The sequence below is a fragment of the Rattus norvegicus genome, chromosome X, assembly GCF_036323735.1.
Source record: "Rattus norvegicus strain BN/NHsdMcwi chromosome X, GRCr8, whole genome shotgun sequence".
Taxonomy (NCBI): Eukaryota; Metazoa; Chordata; class Mammalia; order Rodentia; family Muridae; genus Rattus; species Rattus norvegicus.
In genome coordinates, this window is record NC_086039.1 from 3,795,375 (window position 1) to 3,816,165 (window position 20,791).

At 40.4% G+C, this 20,791-nt stretch overlaps 1 protein-coding gene and 1 long non-coding RNA gene across 2 annotated transcripts in view; one reads left to right on the top strand and one right to left on the bottom strand.

Annotated features, from left to right (window-relative positions):
- Positions 1 to 20,791, bottom strand: part of Araf (A-Raf proto-oncogene, serine/threonine kinase) — a 64,988-nt gene that overhangs the window by 14,443 nt on the left and 29,754 nt on the right. The gene's annotated exons all lie outside the window — the stretch shown is intronic.
- Positions 13,732 to 20,791, top strand: part of LOC134484040 (uncharacterized) — a 33,781-nt gene continuing 26,721 nt past the window's right edge. The window contains exon 1 of the long non-coding RNA XR_010061350.1: positions 13,732 to 13,901. This is a non-coding gene — a long non-coding RNA (uncharacterized LOC134484040). The remainder of the gene's footprint in view (positions 13,902 to 20,791) is intronic.

Here is a 20,791-nt window from a genome sequence, read left to right on the forward strand (position 1 = left end):
ACTGAACCCGGAACTCACCTTTTTCCATTAGACTGGCTGGCCAGTGAACTCCAGGGATCTGCCTATTTCCACCTTCTCAGCACTGGGACCACAGACATACACTGCTGCTGGCTTTTATCCTCAGGTCTTCATGACTGCATGGCAAGTATTTCACTGAGTCATTCCCCCTGGCCCAGGATGAGTTATATAGTGTCTGAACCACTACTTTGTTCTCACTTTTAAAAAAGATTTTCTTTTATTTCTCCCCACCTTGTGGTGTGTGTGTGTGTGTGTGTGTGTGTGTGTGTGTGTGTGTGTGTGTGTAGCGCGCAGGTTCCTGCAGAAGTCAGACAATGACATTGGATCCCCTGGAATTGGAACTAAAGGTGAGCTATCAAATGTAGGCAAATGTAGAAACCAAACTGGAAGAGCAGCAAGTGCTCTCTTGCCTGCTGAGCTATCTCTCATGCCTCCACTGCCCTCTTGTCTACATCCCATCTTTCTTTTATGGGGTTCTTATCAGAAGTCAAGCATGTCCAGGTACAATTATCTTGGATTTCCTTGCCTTTCTATTGGCTTAAAGCTATGTCTGAGCAATATTCTCTGATGGATACTCCACAACATTTCCTGAGAATAACGTTGAACTTTTGATCCTCTTACCTCCAACTCCTGAATGTTGAGATTACAGGCTTGGGAAATCACACTAAGTTTACAATGCTGAGTGTAGTGAGCCATATTGGATTTGGGCCTGGCCGCTTTGTAACTGTGTGGCCACAGTTAAGAAGTCATGGGATTATTGGACAGAGGCCTCTCCCACGTATTTACGGCACAGGAAGAAAAGACCAAGTAGTAAACACCCAGTGTCTCCACTGCATGACCTCTGCTGAGCCCGGCTGATGCATGTGGAACTGACACACCTGGACCACACCTGGGTGGTGGTCAATTTACTTCTGCCTTTTGCTTCCTCAGCCTTTATCCTTGAGATTTAGGTTGATCTTCTCGCATTTCTCCCTAATTAATTCGGGTCTCCTAGGCGGTCTTTTGTTACCGAAGTCACCAGCCAGGTAGTCACGAGCCAGGGTTTCCCACTGTGCTTCCCAGTTATTTTCTACCTGGAGACTTGGGTATATAAGTGGTGAATAAAGCTACGGGAGACTCTCACTCTTCTTCCTCACTCTCACTCTTCCTTCCGCTCTTCCACTCTTCCTCTGTCTGTCTGTCTGTCTGTCTGTCTGTCTGTCTGTCTGTCTCTCTCTCTCTCTCTCTCTCTCTCTCTTCCTCTCTTCCTCTCTTCCTCTCTTCCTCTCCTTCTCTCCTGGCTTGACACGATAACCTGTGTGTGTGTGTGTGTGTGTGTGTGTGTGTGTGTGTGTGTGTGTGTGTTTCTTTCATCCTGTAGGCTTTCACCCGATTCTCCGTACCGTGTCGGTGCTGGCGCCGACAGCTGAGTACTGTGCCAGGGTTTCCCACATGCTAGGGGAGCACTCTATCCTAGGAGCTTTCTCCTCAGCCCTAGATAGAAGACCTTTAAAAAGTTAAGTGAGACCATAAGAGTGGGTCCTTCATTGATATGGGTAGTATCTGTTTAAGAAAAAAAAAAAAGAGATGGCAGATGCAGGTGGTTATTTGTGCATTTGAGGCCAGCTTTATCTACACAGCAAATTTCAGGCCAAACAAAATTACATAAGGAAACCCTGTGTCAAGGAAGAAAGGGAGGGAGGGATGCATGGAAAGAAGAAAAAGACTGGGCAACATACAACATACATATGAAGGCAAATACAGGAGGATGGTCTTGAACTCACAACCTTCCTACCTGGGGCAAACATGAGAATGCCTGGCTTGTTATTGCATTAAAGCTTGATAGCTTAGGCAGCAAGATTGAAAACTGGCATTGTACAGTGACTTCTGGAAGCAGCAGGCTCTGGAGTGTCATGCAGACTTTATTAGGGTGTTAGCTTGCTAGCAATCCATATGGAAAGATGAGGGCAGGGTAAAGCTAAGAAACCAGTTGACTTGTTATGCACTCCTTACATCAGTTTTTTCCTGATCCCAGAAGAAATCTCTGGATCATGTATTTTCTGAGCTTGGGTAAAGACGAGACTCTCACTGATCCACTAATGAATGTTGATGCACTGGGAAAGGTATACCCTTGAACAGGGATGCCTGTGGCAACTGAGCCACCTCAAAAGGGATTGACATCTGAGGATTGTTTGCTCACATCACCCTCAGCAGCTGGGGCAGCAAATCCCAGCAAGAATTTAAGACCCTTGGCAGCAGGTTAGAGTGTGTCTGTTGGTCTTAGGTGACTTGATGATTCATCCTAATTAGGATCTTATCCTATGAGCAAGGACCTAGCATTTGATTAGAAATTCTCTTTCTAAGAACATTCCTCCATTGTTGGTGGGATTGCAGACTGGTACAACCACTCTGGAAATCAGTCTGGAGGTTCCTCAGAAAATTGGACATTGAACTGCCTGAGGATCCAGCTGTACCTCTCTTGGGCATATACCCAAAAGATACCCCAACATATAACAAAGACACATGCTCCACTATGTTCATAGCAGCCTTATTTATAATAGCCAGAAAATGGAAAGAACTCAGATGTTCTTCAACAGAGGAATGGATACAGAAAATGTGGTACATCTACACAATGGAATATTACTCAGCTATCAAAAACAATGACTTTATGAAATTCGTAGGCAAATGGTTGGAACTGGAAAATATCATCCTGAGTGAGGTAACCCAATCACAGAAAAACACACATGGTATGCACTCATTGATAAGTGGCTATTAGCCCAAATGCTTGAATTACCCTAGATGCCTAGAACAAATGAAACTCAAGACGGATGATCAAAATGTGAATGCTTCACTCCTTCTTTAAAAGGGGAACAAGAATACCCTTGGAGGGAATAGGGAGGCAAAGATTAAAACAGAGGCAGAAGGAACACCCATTCAGAGCCTGCCCCACATGTGGCCCATACATATACAGCCACCCAATTAGACAAGATGGATGAAGCAAAGAAGTGCCGGCCGATAGGAACTGGATGTAAATCTCTCCTGAGAGATACAGCCAGAATACAGCAAATACATAGGCGAATGCCATCATTAAACCACTGAACTGAGAACGGGACCCCCGTTGAAAGAATCAGAGAAAGGACTGGAAGAGCTTGAAGGAGCTCGAGACCCCATATGTACAACAATGCCAAGCAACCAGAGCTTCCAGGGACTAAGTCACTACCCAAAGACTATACATGAACTGACCCTGGGCTCCAACCTCATAGGTAGCAATGAATATCCTAGTAAGAGCACCAGTGGAAGGAGAAGCCCTTGGTCCTGCCAAGACTGAACCCCCAGTGAACATGATTGTTGGGGGAGGGCAGTAATGGGGGGAGGGCGGTAATGGGGGGAAGATGGGGGAAGGGGAGGGATTAAGGGGATGTTGACCCGGAAACCGGGAAAGGGAAAAACAATCGAAATGTAAATAAGAAATACTCAAGTTAATAAAGATTAAAAAAAAGAAATTCTCTTTCTGAAAAGCTATTGAGTCATTTATCTGTCATTTTTTCTGATCAGCAAACACGTAGAGGCTTTGCTAATTTTTATGAGTAGTTTCAGTATCTTTTTTTTATGAAATTATTATTTGTTATTTGTTCATGGGTGTTAGAAATTGACTCCTACTGTTCACATTTACTGGAATTCAAATATGGATACCAAACTGAAATATTTGGAGAAACCTCTCATTAACCCTTATGGATGGCACTTGAGCTTAGGTGCACATATATTTGCATTTTGCCTCATGGAGACTGCCTCTCTTTAAAGTTATTACATAATACTAAGCTGTTTCAAGTGGTGGTACACCTGTTTCCACTTACATCTGACTTAAATGTTGGACATTCTGTTCAGTGTACAGTAATATTTTATTATGGCTTGGGTTTGAGAATTTCTTATCATATTTGGACAGATTTATTCATATATTTATTTATATATATTAATCTTTCTATTAGTAATAACAGAACTTCACAAACTGGGTATGTATACATATACACATACACATACATATATACACACTTGGAAAGCAGAAGCAGGGAGATCACAAGTTTGAGGCCAGCTTGGATTATGTTACTTAAAAAAAAAGATTATTTATTATGTATACAGAGTTCTGCCTGCATGTATGCCTACAGGTCAGAAAAGGGTAGCAGCTCTCATTACAAATGGTTGTGAGCCACCATGTGGTTGCTGGGACTTGAACTCAGGACCTCTGGAAGAGCAGTCAGTGCTCTTAACCACTGAGCCATCTCTCCAGCCCCCTACCAGCTTGGATTATATAGATCACACTGAGATGCTGTATTTCAAAATATAAAACAGAAAGAAGGGAAAAGGGGGAGGGGAGATAAATGAAAGAAAAGAGAGAAGAAATAAAGCAGGAAAGAAAGAAGAAAGGAAGGAAGATAGATTATAGATAGTTAGGTAAGTAGATAAGTGGCTGGGCGGATAAACAGATAGACAGACAAACAGACAGAGAGAGCTTCAGGTCGACCCCAGGTCAAGAGTCCATGATGCAGTATGATGATGGCTTACACATTAGTGAATATTGGTGTGTGTGTGTGTGTGTGTGTGTGTGTGCGCGCGCGCGCGCACGCGCGCTACTGTGTCTTTTGATTTCATTCCCTATTCTTTTAAAAAATATTTATTTATCTATTGTTTTATTTATGTAATATGCTTGTGTGTTTTTCTTGCATGTATATAAGCATACCACATAGGTGCCTGGTCCCCATGAGGGTCAGAAAAGAGGGTCTCAGAGCCCCTGGAACTGGAGTTAAAGATGGTTGTGATCTATACAGGTGCTGGTCTTAACCCATTGAACCATCTCTCCAAAACTGCCTTATACTTTTAGAAAAATATATTAATGTGTGTGTGTTTGTGTGTGATTGTGTGTATTGTTGTATATACTTGAGTGTAGGCACACATGTGAAGATCAGAGGACACCTTTCAGGAGTTGGTACTCTCCTTTCAATGTTGGCTTCAGGGATCAAATTCAGATTGTCAGACTTACTGAGCCATCTCATTGGCCTATCTTATTTTTTATAAGACCACCACTAGTCAGTCACCCTAACATCTAATCCTAATCACCTTCTAAAGTCTTGGTTACTCAGATCTTTCCTTCTCTGTTCCTCTAGAGACAACCCCCAAATTCACCCTTAGCTCTGTGGCAGAGAACTTGCTGTGGTCTCCCTTTCCTCTCTGACTCACTCCCCAGCTAATCACAGGGACCTTTCCCCCCAACCTTCCTTTCCCCAAGTTGTCGCACTATCCCAGCCTCCAATACCAGCAGGCATTCTCTGGGAACACACCAGCTGAGCAGTCCAGGGAAACAGATAAGACAACTGAGGACATTCACCACTCCCTCCTCCCACCAAGTCCAGTTCTATATCTATAGCAGAACATCATCTGCAGTCTTCATCCTCTCCCCCCTCCCCCAGACCCCATATACATCTGTGGACCCCATGAATGATTTCTTCCTGGCTTCCCTCCTCCAACTCAATTTTCCCAGGCCCCAAATCCAGTAGGCACCCCCTGCTAACCTATGGGTCATAGCTGCCAGAGGACCAGATAGGCTGCCTGTAGTTCTTCTGAACTCCCTCTATATCCTCAGATCAAATCCCCTAGTCTCATCCCCAACTCTGCCACAGAACACCTCTGGCATGCTTTCTTTCTTTTTTTTTTTTTTTTTGAAAGATTTATTTTATTTATTATCTATAAGTACACTGTAGCTGTCTTCAGATACACCAGAAGAGGGCATCAGATCTCTTTACAGATGGTTGTGAGCCACCATGTGGTTGCTGGGAATTGAACTCATGACCTCTGGAAGAGCAGTCGGGTGCTCTTAACTGCTGAGCCATCTCTCCAGCCCCTGGCATGCTTTCTTACCCCAACCTTGGGCCCCATCCATTCCCATCTAGTGTGGATCCCCTGGATATTCCCCTTCTGGCCTCCCTTCCCGAGCCCAGGTATGCTGCCTACAGATCTTCTCTGCTCCCTCTGTTCCTCCAGATCCAATCCCCCAGTACCATCCCGAGTTCTGAAGCAGAATACCTGTGGCAGCCTTCTCTGCCTCCACCTACTGTGGATCCCACAGACCTTCCCCTCATAATTTCTTTCTCCCCACTTGTTGATTTATTCCAGCCCCCGATTCCAACAGGCACTCCCTGCTAACCCACAGTCCACTTCTGTCAAGACAACAAGTAGGCTGACTGTAGATCTTACTCTCTCCTTCAGTTCCTTTAGATCCAATCCCCTAGTCTCATCCCCAGTGCTATTGCAGAGCCTCTGGGGTGACCTCTCTTCACTGTCTCCCAGCCTGTTACAAGGAGACAAAATAAGCAGAGCATAGTTGAACACTCTGTTCTCCTTCCTCCTGCAAACTCCTTCAGACCCTTAGCCTATCCCTATTTCTAAGTGTCACCTCCTATATCAAGAAACACATTTTACCTGGAACCTCCAGTAGTCAAAACTATCAAGTCTAAAGAGGATTTTTTAAATCAGGCAACACACAGCCATCACACACCCTGAAAATCAAGAAAGGAAACAGAAACCAAGGAACAAAATACCCACCTAATAAAAATAAATCCAGAAATCAGCACCTGGACCTATGATAATCCCAAATTGGATGCCTAGACAACAGCAGAGAAACACAACCAATAAGAGCCAAGGCAATACATCACCAATAGAGCCTAGCCATCCTACCACAGCAGGCCCTGAATAACAACATAGCTATAAACAACATAGCTGAAACACAAGAAAAAAATCTTAAAATGGCCTCTATGAAAATGATAGAGGCCCTTAAGGAAGAAATGAAGAAATTCAGAAAAACAGTGGGAGGAAACAAATGAAATGGGTAAAATGGAAATAGAAACAACAAAGAAACCCAAACTGAGGAACTTCAGGAAATGAAAAATTTAGGAATTTGGACAAGAAATGCAGATGTAACCATAACCAACAGAATACAAGAGATTGAAGAGAAAAATCTCAGATGTTGAAACTTCAATTGAAGAAATTGATACATGTGTCAAAAGAAGAGTTAAATCTAAAAAAACTTCTGACACAAAACATTCAGGAAATCTGGGACACTATGAAAAGACCAAACCTAAGAATAACAGAAATAGAAGGAGGAGAGTCCAAGCACAGAGATCCAGAAAAATATTTTCAACAAAATCAGAAGACAATTTTCCTAATCTAAAGAAGGAGATGCCTATAAAGAAAGGTATAACCCTATTGCTGTTTCCAAGAGATGCTTGCTGACAGGAGGCTGGTGTGGCTGCTCCCTGGGAGGTTCTGCCAGCACCTGACCTATGCAGATACAGATGCTTGGTCCCAAACATCAGACTGAGCTCAGGACACTGGTGGGAGAGATGGTAGAAGGGACTGGAGGAGTGGAGAGGGATTGCAGCACCATAGAAAGAATAATGTCAGTGGGCCTCAGCACCCAGTGCTCCCAGGGACTAGATCACCAAACAAGGAGTGTACAGGGAGGGAGCCATGGCTCCAGATAAATATGTAGCAGAGAAAGGCCTAGTCTGACATCAATGGGACAGGAGAACCTTGGTCCTGTGGAGGTTTGATGCTTCCGCATAGTGGGGTGCTGGAGAGGTTGGGGAGAGTGCTGGGTGAGGAAGCACTCTCATAGAGGCAAAGGGGAGAGATCAGATGTGGGATGGGGGTTGTGGAGGGGTAAATTGGAAGGGGGATATCATTTGAGAAGTAAAAAAATGGAATGATTAATTTTTTTAGGGAAAAAAGCATACAGAGTACCAAAGAAATGAAACTCCCCTTGCCACATAATTATAAAAACACAAAACATACATAACAAAGGGAGAATATTAAAAGGTGGTGTAAAGGGGAAAGAACAAGTTACATATAAAGGGAGACCTATTAGAATTACACTTAATTTCTCAATGGAAGGGTCTGGCAGATGTGTTGAAGATTCTAAGAGACCACAGATGCCATCCAAGACTACTATACCCAGCAAAATGTTCAATCATCATAGATATAAAAAATAAAATATTCCATTATAAAGCCAAATTTGAACACTGTCTATCTACAAATGTATCCCTATAGAAGATGCTAGAAGAAAAAACTCCAACCTAAGGAGGTTAAATACACCCATGAAAACAAGGAATAAACTCAGACCAGCAAAATCAAAAGAAGGGAAGTGTGCTCCTTCACCCACCACCTCTCTCTCTGCCTCTGCCTCTGCCTCTGCCTCTGCCTCTGCCTCTGCCTCTGCCTCTGCCTCTGCCTCTGCCTCTGCCTCTGCCTCTGCCTCTGCCTCTGCCTCTGCCTCTGCCCCTGCCCCTGCCCCTGCCCCTGCCCCTGCCCCTGCCCCTGCCCCTGCCCCTGCCCCTGCCCCTGCCCCTGCCCCTGCCTCTGCCTCTGCCTCTGCCTCTCTCTCCTTCTTTTTCTTTCTGTGTGTGTGTGGTATGTACACACACGCACACCACTACCACCACTGCAGCCCCCACGGCTGCCACTGCTGCGGCTGCCATGCCACCACCACCAACAACCACAAGAAAATAACCGGAATCAGCAATCATTGGTCATTGATATCACTCAACATCAACTATCTCAATTCCCCAATAAAAAGACAGATTAATAGAATGGATGTGAAAATGATCTGTCCTTCTGTCGCATCCAAACAACATACCTCAACATCAAGGAAAGACATTATCTCAGGGTAAAGAGTTAGCAAAAGATATACCAAGCAAATGGATCTAAGAAGTAAGGTGGTGCAGCCATTTTAATATCTAACCGACTTCAAACCAAAACTACTCAAGAGAGATAGGGAGAATACTTCATATTCATCAAAAAATAAATAAAAAAATACTGTTTCAGTTCTGAACATCTATTTCCCAAACACAAGGGCACCCAAGTTTGTAAAAGAAACATGACTACAGCTTAAATACCACATTGACCCTCACACACTGATAATGGGAGACTTCAATACCCCACTCTCACCAATGGACAAGTCATTCAGACAAAAACTGAACTAAACAGAAAAATACTGGAGCTAGCAGACTTCCTAAACCAAATGGACTTAACAGATACTTACAGAATATTTCACCCAAATACAAAAGAATATAACTTCTTCTTAGCACGTCATGGAATGTTCTACGAAGTTAACCACATACTCAGTAACAACGAAAGTCATAATAGATAAAAAATTATTGAAATAACAACCTGCATCCTATCAGACTACCATGGATTAAAACTGGGTACCAACAGAATGCTTATAAATGCATGGAAACTGAACAACTCTGTCCTGAATGAAAAGTGGGTCAAGGCAGAAATAAAGACATTAAAGACTTTCTAGAATTCAATAAAAAGAAATATACAGCATACCCAAACTTATAGGACACAATAAAGCCTGTCCAAGAGGCAAGTTCATAGCACTAAGTGCCAACATTAAAAAAATGGAGAGATCTCATACTAGCAACTTAACAACACACCTAAAAACTCTAGAATAACAGCAAAAATTGTAATCACACCCAAGAGAATTAGATGGCAAGAAATAATCAAATTCAGGACTGAAATCAATAAAACAGAAACAAAGAAAGTAATACAAAGAATCGATGAAACAAAGAGTTGGTTCTTTGAGAAAAATCAACAAAATAGAGGAACCCTTATCCAAAGTACCTAAAAGACAGAGAGGTAATACACAAATGGAGAAAATCAGAAACAAAATGGAATATAATAGTCACCAAGGAAATCCAGAGAACCTCAAGGTCATACTTTTAAAACCTGTACTCCACCAAACTGAAATATCTAAAAGAAATAGATAATTTTCTTAATAGGCACCACTTACAAAAGTTAAATCAAAATCAGATAAACACTTTAAATAGATAAATAACACCTAAGGCTACAGAAGCAGTCGTTAAAAGTCTCCCAACCAGAAACATCACAAATCAGAAATTGTACCAGACTTTCAAAGAAGAGTTAATGTCAACACTCCTCAAATCATAACAAAAGAGAAACAGAAAGAACATTGCCCAATTAATTTTATAAGACTACAGTTTCCCTGATACCAAACCACACAAACACTCAACAACAACAACAAAAAAAAATGAACTACAGACCAATTCCCCCTACAAACACAGATGGGGAAAATACTCAATAAAATACTTGCAAACTGAATCTAAGACACATCAAGAAGGTCATCCACAATGATCAAGTAGGTTTCATCCCAAAGATGTAGGGATGATTAAATATGTGAAAGTCAGTCAATGATTACATATAAACACCATATAAACAAACTGAAAGAAAAAGACATTATTTTCTCATTAGATGCTGAAAAAGCATTTGACAAAATCCAGCACCCCTTCATGATAAAAGTCCTGGAGAGATTAGAAATGCAAAGCATATACCTCAGTACAATAAAGGCAGTTAACAGCAAGCCCACGGACAACATCAACTTAAGTGGAGAAAAACTCAAAGCAATTCTACTAAAATTAGGAACAAGACAAGTTTGTCCATTTTTCATATCTATTCAATATAGTACTGAAGTCTTAGCTAAAGCAATAAGAAAACTGAAGGCAATCAAGGGGGTACATGTTTGAAAGGAAGAAGTCAGTGTATCTTTGTTTGCAGAAGATATGATAGTATACATAAACAACCCTAAAATTTTCACGAGGAAACTCCTACAGCTGATAAGCAAATTAGCTGGATGCAAAATTAACCCCAAAAATCAGTATCCCTCCTATATACAAATGACAAATGGTTTGAGGGGAACAAATCAAGGGAACAACACCTTTCACAACAACCACAAATAGTATAAAATATCTTGGTGTGACTCTAACCAAGCAAGTGAAAGATCTGTATGACAAGAACTTCAAGTCTCTGAAGAAAGAAATTGAAGATCTCAGAAGATGGAACGACCTCCCATGCTCATGGATTGGTAGGATTAACATAGTAAAAATGGCCATCCTGCCAAAAACAATCAACAAATTCAATGCAATTCCCACCAAAATTCCAATGCATTTCTTTACAGACCTTGAAAGAGCAATTCTTAACTTTGTATGGAAAAACAAAAACCCAGGGTAGCGAAAACCATCCTGAACAATAAAAGAACTACTGGAATCTCACCATTCCCAATTTCAATTTGTACTACAAAGCTATAGAAATAAAAAACCACATGGTAATGGTACAAAAGCAGACATGCTCATCAATGGAATAGAATTGAAGACTCAGACATAAACCCACACACCTATAAACACTTTTTTAAAATAAGGAAGCCAAAAATACACACTAGAATAAAGACAGCTTCTTCAACAAATAGTGATGGTCAAAATGGATGTAAGCATGTAGACAAATGCAAATAGATCCATACTTATTCCCTTGCACAAAACTCAAGTCCAAATGGATCAAAGACCAAAATATAAAACAAAATACATTGAAGCTGGTAGAAGAGAAAAGTGTAAAATGATGTTGAATTTGTTGGCACAGGAGATAAACCTCCTGAACATAACACTGATAGTGCAAGCACTAAGACAAGCAATTAATAAATAAGACCTCAGGAAAAGGAAAAGCTTCTGTAAGGCAAAGTACCCTGACAATTGGACAAAATAGCAACCTATAAAGAGAGGGAAATATTTTTATCAACTCTACATCTAATAGAGGAGTAATATGCAAAATATATAAAGAAAGAGAAACTAGATTTCAAAAAATTAAATAATTCAACTAAAAAATTAGGTACAGATCTAAATAGAGAATTCTCAATAGAGGAAACTCAAATGACTGAGAAACACTTAAAGAAATATTCAATATTCTTAGCCATCAGAGAAATGCAAATCAAAACTACTTTGAGATTTCATCTTATACCTGTCAGAATGGCTAAGCTTAAAAAAAAATCACAAAAGACAGCTCATGCTGACAAGAATATGGGGCAAGGCTACACTCCTCCGCTGCTGGTGGGAGTAGAAAATTGTACAACCACTATGTAAAGTAGTATGGAGAGTCCTCAGAAAGTTGGGAATCGATCTACCTCAAGACCCAGCTATACCACTGTTGAGCATGTACCCAAAGGATGCTACAACCTACCACAAGGACACTTGCCGAACATGGTCATTGCTGGTTTATTCGTAATAGCCAGAAACTGGAAACAACCTAGATGTCCCTCAACAGAAGAATGGATAAAAGAAATGTGAGTCATTTACATAATGGAGTATTACTCTGCTATTAAAAGGAATGAAATCATGAGATTTGCAGGTAGAAATAATCATCCTGAATGAGGTAACCCAGACTCAGAAAGATAAATATGGTATGCATTCACTTATATGTAGATATTGGCCATTAAATAAATGATAGCCAACTTACAATCTGTACACCCAGAGAGGCTGGGTAGAGATGAAGAGACTAGGGGGAACACATGGATCTAATCTCCTTTGGAGGAGGAAATAGAACATATTTTATGGGTGGACTGGAGGTGGGGGTTTGGGAAGAAGTTCAGGTGGGGAGTGGGAGGGAAGATCGGTTTAAGGGAGGGATTGCAGGGAGAGACAGCTAGAATTGCAGAGCATTTAGGAGATGATATTGAAATCTCATGCAGTGGAAACTTTCTGAAATATATGAAGGTGATCCTAATAAGATGTCCTAATATTGGTGGAGATGAAGTCCCAACTGCCCATCCCTTGTCAGCAAAGGAAGCTTCCAATACTGTGACTGAGATGCATTCAGTGGAGTTCTTTGCCAAGGGAGTCCAATAGAAATCCACAAACAACACAGGCTGTTGTCAAACTGACAATTGGGCCCCATTGCTGAGGACAATGCTCACACAGTTTATAGTACATGAAAACTTCGAGCTGATGCCTACATGAAGTCTTCACTTCTATGTTCTAGTCTCTTTGGTTTGAGAAGGTAGTATGCAGGCTACCAAGAGAGAGATATAAATGTTAATAGAGCAATAAAAACCTTTGGCCTGTAATCTATCCTGCCTACAAGATATGGTGGCAAAGAACTTGTGGGAGTTCCCAACAAATGTCTGATTTGACTCAAAGCCTACCCTGTGAAAGGAACTTATACCTGGCATTGCTTGGGTGACCAAGAAGCAGAGATTAGATAGCCAAGGAGCCTGGGATAAAACCAAATAATATTGCTTTTTTTAAAATCATCAGTGTCTTAGTCAGGGTTTCTATTCCTGCACAAACATCATGACCAAGAAGCAAGTTGGGGAGGAAAGGGTTTATTCAGCTCACACTTCCACATTGCTGTTTCTCACCGAAGGAAGTCAGGACTGGAACTCAAGCAGGTCAGGAAGCAGGAGCTGATGCAGAGGCCATGGAGGGATGCTTCTTACTGGCTTGCTTCCCCTGGCTTGCTCAGCTTGCTTTCTTATAGATCCCAGGAGCACCAGCCCAGGGATGGCACCTCCCGCAATGGACTGGGTCCTCCCACCTTGACCACTATTGAGAAAATGCCCTACAGCTGGGTCTCATGAAGACATTTCTTCAACTGAGGCTCCTTTTCTGTGATAATTCCAGCTTGTGTCAAGTAGACACACAAAACTAGCCAGTACAATCAGTAAAATGACTCCTGATGATATTCTGCTATATGCCTTAATCAACTATCATCAGAGAAGCTTCCTCTGTCAGCAGATGGGAACAGATGCATTCCTGAGCACTCGCGTGCATACGCACGCACACACACACACACACACACACACACACACACACACAGTGGGGGGGAGTGGGTTCCTGAAACACACAGCTGTAAATGAGATGATGTCTCCATCAAATCATTTCCTCTGAGTTCAGGGAAACCATTGGAAGAGGAGGCAGAAAGGGAATGGAGAACAGCAGAACAAGGTCTCTAAAAGTAAACAAGGCTCAGATGAAGACACAGAGACTGAAGCCGCAAACACTCAGTGTTTACAGGTAGGCACCGGGTCCTCTGCACATATACTGTAGCTTTCAGCTTAGTATTTATTTGTATAGAACTCCTGAGTGTATGGATGAGTGGATCTCTGATCCTTGTTCCTACTCCTCAGACTCTTACTTTTGTTGGGTTGCCTGGTCCAGTTTCCATGTGGTGGATTTTGTTTTATCTTATTAAACAGGATATAGTGTATGAGAATAAGAATCTATTTTCAATTTAAAAATAAAATAATAAAGTCTTATTTCTAAATAATGCAGTCAGATTAAATTTCCACTCTTTTGATGAAAATTTAATTTGAATACATGAAGCCTTGGGAGGCAAACACAAATTTCATCCAAATGACAACATGTCATTTTTAAAATGTCTTAGGTTATAGGTTCCATTCCTAAACTAGCCCTGTTAAGTCCTTTGTTTTTAATACTGGTTTGGAATTTTACATCGTAAATAAGAGGATTTTTATTTTTGTTTTCTTTAATTTTGTGGTTTATGTCTTAGACCTAATTACAGTATAATTTTATGAAGAATATACCTTAATATTGTAAAATAAATCATCCCATTTTTGAGACAGTGTCTCTCTGTGCAGCCCTGGCTTGCTTTGTACTCACAATCTCTCAGTTCATGCCACTACTACAGTCACCTCATAATTACTAATGTTTGTGCTTCAGGGTTTTCTTTTGTTGAAGGAGAAATTCTTTAGTGTTCCAGGTTCAAAACACCCTACTGAAAAGTATGGAGAATTGATGTATTCTGTACTCTAAGTTGAAGCAAGTCCTTTCTGGCTTTGTCCCCTGCCGCTTCTCTTGCTTTCTCTTCACTGTCCTAAGGTTAGTCATAAAAACTATCCATTCCTCTTCTTCAATGCAAGGCACAAAACCTGGAAATAGTGCTCTAAACTTCTGTCTTTCTATATGGGAGTTGGCAATAAATTTGAGAATTTGCCTTGTCTAATAGAAGCTCATGGGTCCTCATTCCAGAGATACCCTACCTCTGGGGAAAAGGAATAGACCAAACTGCATCTGTCCCCACTGGTCCATCTGTGCATTAGTCAGCTTTCTATTACTGTCACACACACACACACACACACACACACACACACACACACACACACACACACACACACATTTCTGAGCCTAGGTTAGTGGTTCATGCCTTTAATTCCAGCACTTGGAAAGCTAAGGCAGGAGAGTCATGAGTTCTAAGCCAGTCTGGGACCTACCTTATCTCAAAACAAGACAAAACAAAACAAAAATAAAAACAAGCTGTAATAAATTCAATTGCAATTTGTTCAATTTACTATTGTGAAATGTTTCTTCATGTGCATTCACCAAGCACCTATACATCTGTATCTTTTCAATATGTTTTTTTCTAAGCATTTCTGTATCTCTACATCTTTTAAGTATATTTTAAAAAGAGGACAGGAATCTTAGAGGGATAAAAGCTGAAACAAAAATTACTTGCGTTTAACAGAATAGGACTCTTCCAGAACCACTAGTTATTTTTAGAAACCATGTCTATCTCCGCCTCCATGGCTGAAAGGAACTGCAGACACCATCTGTCCCAAGCTCAGCAGCTGGAACTAGAATCCAATAGCCCTAGCCCCGTGGGTGGAATGTAGGAGGACAGCAGTCCTTGCTGCTGATTTCCTCATTGTCTGCAGTGACTTTGCTGTATGCTGGATGTCACTCAGAAAATAGAAATGGAGCCCTCTGCTGGGCTATGCCTTAAATTCCATATAGGGAATTTTCTGGAAAGAAATTAGCCATAGTGAAGGCAATATTCTAAGAGCCAAAGAAAAAGAACCAAGTATCCATCTGAGTTTAAATGCCAGTTAGAAACAGCTTAGAAGATTTATTTGGGGGGCTGGGGATTTAGCTTAGTGGTAGAGCGCTTGCCTAGGAAGCGCAAGGCCCTGGGTTCGATCCCCAGCTCCGAAAAAAAGAACCAAAAAAAAAAAAAAGATTTATTTGGGTAATCAAATTAGAAAGCTCATACCCCTCTCTTGTGTTAGTAATGCATGAGGTGTATTGAATTTAAGTTTGTTTTTTTAAATGAATGAATAAAATAGTAATTTTTTAAAAAAATCATAATTCTGAAAAGCAAAACTGTGGTTTTTAACATCCTTAACTTTATTATCTTCAAAATATTAATAAGCATTTGTATTTATTTATTTACATATTTATTTATTTATTTATTGTGTATATGTGTATGTGTAGATGCATTCTACAGAGCAGGCACATGCGGAGGTCTGAGGACATCTCCAGGGACTCAGTTCTCTCCTTCCACCAGTCAATCAGTTTTGGTGTCAGATACCCACCTAGCTATCTGCTACTCCAAACATTTGTAGTTTCGCTTTGTTCTTTAAATATCAGACTTCAAATCTACCTGGGTAGTGTTCTCACAGTTTCCCTCCCAGAGCCCTTAGAGTACAGCCATATTTTGAGTAGAGGACGTTATAAAAGCAATGAATTATGAGTCTGAACCCTTTGATACAGATTTTAGAAATTGTTCGTGTCAGTATAAGGCTGATTCTTCACTCCTCACATGTGTTATTAGTTAAAAAGAGTAGTAATTAAATACATTGCTGCATAGACATCCACAAACTCATTGAACACAGTTATTAAAAGGAATGTGTTAACTTAGAAAGATTCTGTTGTTATTTCCAAATGAATAAAAATAACTTGCAGAAGAGTAAGCACTCAGTAATCTCATTTTCATTTTTAAAAAAAATTTAGACTAATTCTGTTCTATAAGTGGGAAGATGCCCCCCAAAAGACTATAGAACAAATACTTAATCTAATCATTATCAAAAATAGACCCATTTCAGGACATTACTTGAATAAAGAAAAGGGGGGAAAATGCAATGCAGAGGCCTGGAGTGATGGTTTGGCAGTTAAGAGCACTAACTGCTCTTCTAGAGGATGCAGATTCTATTCTTAGCACCCACATGGTGGCTCAAAAAATGTTAAAAAAACCATCTGTACTCCAGTTCCAGGGGATCTGATGTCTTCTTCTGGCCTTTGCAAGCAATGTATTATTGTATAAAATTTTAATTCCAATATGGAGTTTCTACCCAACCTTGATCATTCGTTTCCTGGATAAAAGACACATAACTTTTATTATTTGCAAACATGCATGTAAGCAAAACACTCATAAAATCTTTTCTTAAAGAAGCAATATAGTAAAGTGCAAAGTACTGCAGCTGCTTGGACTTAGTTTGAGACTTAGTCTGAGCAACATAACACAACTCTGATTTGAAATAAATAGTAAGCCAGGAGTGGTGATGCCCACCTTTAATCCCAGTGACCAAGGGGAAGAGGCCAAAGACTCTGTATGAGTTTGAGGCCAAGCTGGTCTACATAGTGAATTACAGCTCAGTGAAGACTACATAGTGAGACTCTGCATCTAAAGAAAGAAGGAAAGAGAGGGGGGGAGGGAGGGAGGGAGGGAGGAAGGGAAAGACTCTCTGGGCTTATTTCATGGGCTGTGACACCCTCTGGGGGGCTGTATAAGTATCAGGCATGAACACACACACACACACACACACACACACACACACACACACAGAGAGAGAGAGAGAGAGAGAGAGAGAAAGAGAGAGAGAGAGAGAGAGAGAGAGAGAGAGAGAGAGAGAGAGAGATTAAAAATAGTACTTTAATTCCAGCACTTAGGAGGCAAAGGCAGATAGATGGATCTCTGCAAGAAACACTTAAAGAAATGTTCAATATCTTTAGCTATCAGAGAAATGCAAATCAAAACGACTTTGAGATCCATCTTACAGTTGTCAGAATGGCTAAGATCAAAAACTCAAGTAACAACACAAGGGGAACAATTGTCCATTGCTGGAGATAGTGAAAATTAGAGGATTTTTTCCCATTAAAAGTTGTCACTAGGGTTGGAGATATACAGCTTTAGTAATAGATTTGTCTAGAATTTTTGAGAGCCAGGGTTTCGTTTTTCAAGATTTTTGCTTCAAAACAGTTTCTACTAATTTCTCCCTGTGTTCTTTCCCTAAGAAATGCAAATAGATTCCAAATGTTTCTAGGTCACTCTACTAGCTGCTTGAGAGGAACAAAGAGGAAAATATGATATGTATTTTATTAGTCCTTACAACAAAATAAAATTCCACCAAGATAAAAGCTTTAAATGCAAAACAAAACACAGTAGATACATAAAATTAAATTTAAAAATAAGGGCAGAGCTGTGTATGGTTCTAATCTGTACAACCACTCTAGGAATCAAATGGTAGTTCCTTGTATCTAGTTTCTGCTACTTTGTGGGTTCTTCTTTTTCCAACCCCTTATTCCCTCTAGTTTCACCCCCCCTATCACTAGAAAGGAGAGAATGAAGGATAGAGTGGGAAGAAAAAGAAATACCTGAATCTATTTTTCCTTTTGTTCCTTCATTGAACATGGACTACTAACAAACTGCAACCAACCCCCCTAAACTACCACCAACCACCAAGCTCTCCTCTCAGAGCCCATTTATATACCCTCTGAAAAGTCCCCATAATTCCAAACATCACACAATCATGGAAACTATCCATGGCTTGCAAAAACCACACCTTTGCTAGAGCTCGAGGCAAATCATAGTCTGCTGTAGTCAGTCCAAAGCAGCCCCGTATCCCATATCCCCACACCTGGGATTAAAACAAAAACACATTCTTATAATATTTATGTTGTTTTAAAAAAAGAAACCAAATTTTTAGAATTGTCAGTACAGTTCCTCAGAAGATTGGAAATCAATCTACCTCAAGACTCAACAATACCACTCTTGAGCACGTACACAAAGGTTGTTCCATTGTCCCACAGAGACACTTACTCAGCCATGGTCATTGCTGCTGTATTTATAATAGCCAGAAACTGGAAACAACCTAGATGACCCTCAAGAGAGTAATAGATAAAGTGTGGCACATTTACACAATGGAATACTATTCAGCTATCAAAAACAAAGACTTCATAGCTAGGCAGTGGTGGCACATGTCTTTAATTCCAGCATTCAGGAGGCAGAGGCAGGCAAATATCTATGAGTTTAAGGCTAGCCTGGTCTACAGAGATAGTTCCAGGATAGCCAGAGCTACACAGAGATACCCTGTCTTGAAAATCAAAAGAAAACAAAAATTCCCTTGCACCCCACCTTGTAACAAGCATTCTCTAGCTATAACTATATGCCACAAACAAACTAGATTATCATCCTGCTGGTGGCCTCTGATATCACTTGGCATAATTTTAAAATTTGTTTTTTGTGAGTTTCCCGGTGTTTGTCAAGCTGGCCTCATGGGTTCAAACTCATCAGCTTTCAAAGCATTTCATACGCAAATGCCAACATTCCTGATAAAATTAAACTTTGACTTTAAGACTGTGACTTACATGCAGCTGTAACAACATGGAAGGTTTCATGGCCTTCACCAGATTTTCTCCACTTATCACATCTGATAGAGATGTGCTCCGATATAACAGTAGAGTATCATTGACTCAGTCCCAAAGGGCTCTTCCACTGCCCTGACTTGGAACCACAGTGCCTTTATGTGTCTCCCGTCTGCACTGTGTCCTCGAGATCTGACATTAATCTGTTCTGTCCCTCAAATTGTCATTAAAAGACTGCTATATAAATAGAATCATATAATACATGATTTTGTTTCAGGAGAGAGGATACCGTGTAGCCTAGGCTGCCTTGGATCTAGTTGCATAGCCTAGGCTGGCCTCAAACTCATCTGGCCTTCATGTGGACCACTAGGCCTGGCCACATGTGTGCTCGTCCAGATTTGGGCTTTCCCCACTCAGTTTAAAGCCTTGGAGGTTCAACTGAGTCATTGTATCATATCAATATTTTCTCACTTATAATTAATTTCACTTAAAGAAAGACTGGTTCTCATTTAGCCTAGGCTGGCCTTGAACTCAATATGTAGCCAAAGATGACCTTGAACTATTGCCTACACCTTTTGAATGCTGGGATTGCAGATGTGTGCTACTATGCCTAGCTGTTCCTTTTTATCACTGGTTGCCATTTCATAGTAGAATGTACTACCACCTACCCATTCATATGATTATGGAAGTTTTTCCAGTTTTTTATTGTTATTAATACAGTTGCTATGATTGTTCTGGTATAGCTTTCAGTGTGAATAGGGGTTTTCATTTCTGGGATAATTACCTAAAAATATAATTACTATGCTGTAGGAAATTATGTATTTTGTAACAATGAAATTGACTTTTTTTCCCCAGAATGTCTTTTTTATTCTCTCTCTTTTTTTCGGAGCTGGGGACCGAACCCAGGGCCTTGCGCTCGCTAGGCAAGCACTCTACCACTGAGCTAAATCCCCAACCCCCAGAATGTCTTATTTTTAAAGGTAGTTGGTTTTTGGTTTTGTTTGTTTGGTTTTGGTTTTGTTTTCATCTGTACTTTAGCAGGACTAGTATTCACTCTTTGTGGTGCAGTCAAATATAAAACAAATGTTAAAGAACTAAATAGTGGTTGTAGAGAAACCTAGAGCCCTCAAGGGTAGAAGAAATCAATGAAGCACATTGAACTTAAGTCATCACCTGATAGTTTTATTATTGTTGTTATTGTTTTATGTGTATAAGTGTTTTCCTTCCATATATATATATATATATATATATATATATATATATATATATATATATGTATACACACACACACATATGCCCACTGTGTCAATTTAGTGATTGACATATAACTAGAGTATGGCCAAGTAGGTTACAATAACCCCTCCTGCCACAGACAGGATGTCTCTGACACCTACAGATTGGTAGATCTCTTATAAGTTTGAGTGTCAAAGACACTATATATAATGAAGGCGCTAACCTCAAATGTGGGAAGTAATAAACTCAAAGAGGTGTGATAAGGCTTCATCATTTCTGTTCTTGGTCAATGG